Consider the following 4,364-nt stretch of genomic DNA (forward strand, 5'->3'; position numbering starts at 1 on the left):
GAGACCTCATCTCTACAATAAATCAAAAAAAATCAGCTGGGCATGGTAGTGCACGCCTGTAATTCCGGCTACTCGGAAGGCTGAGACGGAAGGATTGCCGGAGCCCCGCAGGTCGAGGCTGCAGTGGCCAGGAGCAGCCACTGCACTCCAGTCTGGGAGACAGAGTGAGACTCCAACTCAAAAAATAAAAAAATAAAATAAAATTAGCTGGGCATGGTAGCGCACACCTATAGTTCTGGTTACTTGGAAGGCTGAGGTGGAAGAATTGCCGGAGCCTAGCAGGTTGACGCTGGGGTGGCCGTGAGCATGACACTAAACTCCAACCGGGGCAATGGAGTAAGACTCCAATTCAAAAAAAGAAAAAAAGAGTTCTTAAGGAGACCAGGCATGGTAGCTCACTCCTATAATCTCGGCACTTTTGGAGGCTGAAGCAGGAGGTTGCTTGAGCCCAGGAGTTCAGGACTGGCGTAGGCAGCATAACAAGATCTCATCTCTACAGCAAATAAAAAAAATTAGCCTGGGCAATAGAGTAAGACCCCTCCCCCCCCCAAAAAAAAAAAAGAATTTTTTTTTTTTTCAATTTAAAAAAAATGTATTTAAAAGTAAATTAGAGAAAAGGGAGAAGGAAGATTCACCTCCCCAAGGTGGGGGAGGGGGCCAAAGCCAGGAAGCATGTGGCCGCACCAGAGTCCAGCAAAGCAATGGCCCAAAAAAGAGTTCTTAAGGGGCTTTCATATATGATACTCTATTTGAGGGGTCTGCAAGTTTTGTTTTACACTATAACCACAAAAATAAGTAAGAAAATATTCTGTCCTCAAGGATTTCATAAATCTTGTAAGGGTAAAGAAATAACAGAAGCCGGGCGCCGTGACTTACACCTATAATCCCAGCACTTTGGGAGGCTGAGGTGAGGGGATTGCCTGAGCACATGGGTTCAAGACCAGCCTGGGTGACTTGGCAAGACCTCGTCTCCACAGTAGATAGATAGATAGATAGATAGATAGATAACCCAGGCATGGTAATTCCAGCTGCTTGGAAGGCTGAGGCAGAAGGATCAACTGAGCCCAGCAGGTTGAGACTGCAGTGGCTGTGAGCATGCTACTGCACTCCAGCCTGGGTGACAGAGTGAGACTTCAACTCAAAAAAAGAAACAAAGATAGAAATTAGGATAACTAGCTTAAGGTCACTTTAGCCTTGGTGTGAGTCATGACTACAGGAATGAAGACAGGAAAATGAATAAAAAGGTTGCGCTGGGTGCGGTGGCTCATACCTGTAATCTCAGCACTTTGGGAGGCTGAGGCTAGAGGATTGCTTGAGTCCAGAGGTTCAAGACCAACCTGGGCAACTTGATGAGACCTCAACTCTACAATAAATCAAAAAATTAGCCAGGCTTGGTGGTGTGTGCCTGTATTTTCAGCTACTTGGAAGGCTGAGGTGGAAGAATCACCTGAGCCCAGCAGGGCACTCCAACCTGAGCAACAGAGTGAGACTCTGACTCACAAAAGGGCGGAGCAATGAATCCTAAACAGGATGGTAAAATTTGGCAGAGAAGGGAGGTGGGTACCTTGACTGTGAGATGTTAAAAAAAAGAAGTAAGATGACTGGTAATAGAATGTTGATTTATCCAGTCATTCATTTTATCTAGACATGAGCAACAATTAACATCTATATACTAAACACTCTGCATCCTTGGAGGCTCAAGATAATACAAGGCCTCTCATCCCAAAGAGTTCACTGTCTAGTGAAGTGACAGGCACTTAAAAAAAAAATTGTACTCCTGCCTGGGGAGGTTCCTCAAGTCTTATAACTGGATTCAAATATGTGGTAAAGAAAAGAGAATTGCCATTTTTGACATCTTACTATGTTCCAAGGCCTTTGCTAGGCCTTTTACACATTTAAAGCATTTACTTTTTTAATCTTAGGATATAGAGAATTATGTATTATGAGATTACACAGCTAAGAGGTAATACAGTTTGGACTGTGTGTGTGTGTGTGTGTTGGAGTCTCACTCTGTCACCCAGACTGGAGTGTAGTGGCACGCTCTCGGCCATCGCAGACTCGACCTGCAGGGCTCCAGCAATCCTTCTGCCTCAGTCTTCCAAGTAGCCGGAACAACAGCCGTGTACTACCACACCTGGCTAATTTTTGATTTATTGTAGAAATGAGGTCTCGCCAAGTGCCCAGGCGGGTCTCGAACCCGCGGGCTCAGTCCACTCATCTCAGCCTCCCAAAGCACGGGATTATAGGCTGAGCCACTAAGCCCGGTGAGTTTGGACTTTGGACTTTTAATCCAGGTCTGTCTGACTTCAAAACTAGAGTTCTTTCTACTGCTTAGGAGTCTTTTTTTTACTGCTCCAGAATGCCTACCATTTTGAAGGATGAAGAGTAGAGAAGAAGTTGAGAATTTAGGCTTTTGGTCAAATTTGACTAAGTTGGAATCTTTGTGCCACTCTTTGAGAACTGTGATCTTGAACAAGTTATTTAATTTTGCTGAACTTTTCTCAAAAATAAATTGGAGCAAGTAGTTGGAATATAGTTTCTGGAACATCCTAATTACTCAAGAAATGGGTATTTTAAGAGAGTAATACTATAGTTTGTTAAAGGGTAAGTAGTGGGGCATTCTAGGCAGAGGGAACCTATTGCTAGCAAAAAATAAGAGGCAGAATATATCATGTCTGGGATAAATGCAGGTGGTTCAATATGACTGATAGGCATATGGGAAGTTGTGGGGAAATAAGACATCATAGAAGCATTTATAAAAAGCCCTTGAGAGAAGTTAGGGGTAGAAATACAATTTTATATATTATCTACATAATTCTAACAGTTATAAGTAACTAGTTTTTCTCATGAAGTTCACCTGTGAACTGATAACAGCAGAAGAGTTCTGGTAAAGCTAGAATACTGTGAAATGCCTGTATTCATCGGAAAGACTAAAAGGAATTCAGGAGGTAAGAAGAGAGCCTAGAGAGTAAAGCATCAGGAAACCAAGAGGGGAAAAGGGACGGGTTCCGAAGAGATCAATAATGAGCAATGTCTCATTCCCCAAAGAAGATGGATATGAGGATGGAAGTTTTGGTTATTTACAAAAGAATTGTTTCACTAACGTGGCTTAAGCACTAGTGAGCAAGTAAAAGACAGTTGGTACTGACTTACTCAGAAAAACTATGCAATAAGGTATGGTGGTATATAAGACTGAGGAAAAAGAAGTCAGTTTTCCACTAGCTACAATAAGGTGATTTAGCATGTTTGATAAATCCACAGAGGAAAGAGAACAAACAGATGTAGAATGCTAGAAAAGGAGGAGGATGTTCTTTACAACATCAGGTGCAAGGGAGCGAGAGTTGGTGAAAGTTTGAGTCCAGTGATTTCAGAATTCTCAGTAGGAAAAGACAATCATTTTAAGTAGAGTTGAGGTTGATTCAGAATTTAGAGGAAAAGGAGAAGATGTTTTTATTTTATTGTAATTTTTAGAGAAGACTTTTTTTTTTTTTTTTTTGAGTCTCACTCTTTCGCCCAGACTGGAGTGCAGTGGCCGCTCCTGGCCACCGCAGCCTTCACCTGCTGGGCTCTGGCGATCCTTCCGCCTCAGCCTTCCAAGTAGCCAGAATTACAGGCATGCGCTACCACGCCCAGCTGATTTTTTGATTTATTGTAGAGATGAGGTCTCGCCTGCCCAGGCGGGTCTCGAACCCGCGGGCTCAGGCAATCCACTCACCTCAGCCTCCCAAAGGCACGGGATTACAGGCTGAGCCACCGAGCATGGCTAGTTTAGTTTTGTTTTTAAAAAGCATCATGTGATGAGGTGATGGATTCTGTCTAAAGGAGGACTGGCAATTACAAGAAAAATGTATCTTTCTGTGGCTGACTTGGTAAAGTAAGACAAAAAGGGTCACTAGCCTTCATCTGTGATCCATCAAGCATTTTCCCTCAGGTGTCCAAATGGCTGAGGCAGACTGATGTAGGAAGGGGGTGGGCATATTCTTAGTAGCTAAGAAGGGGCAACTTTCACTTTTAAATGCAATTTTATTATTATTCTTTTAGAGACAGATCTTACTCTGTCACCCAGGTTAGAATACATTAATGCGCTCATGGCTCAATGAAGTCTACAACTCCTGGACTCAAGAGGTCCTTCGGCGTCAGTTTCCCAAGTATTTAGGACTATAGGCACCTGCCACCACCACACTCGGGTAATTTTTTTATTTTTAATTGGAGTCTCACTCTGTCACTCAGGCTGGAGTGCAGTGGCATGCTCACAGCCACTGCAGCCTCGACCTGCTGGGCTCAGGCAATCCCTTTTTTTTTTTTATTTTTTGAGTCGGAGTCTCACTCCGTCGCCCAGACTGGAGTGCAGTGGCCGCTCCCGG

Source organism: Carlito syrichta, unplaced genomic scaffold (assembly GCF_000164805.1).
Source record: "Carlito syrichta isolate Samal-C Ts95f unplaced genomic scaffold, Tarsius_syrichta-2.0.1 Scaffold311587, whole genome shotgun sequence".
In the NCBI taxonomy this organism is placed as follows: Eukaryota; Metazoa; Chordata; class Mammalia; order Primates; family Tarsiidae; genus Carlito; species Carlito syrichta.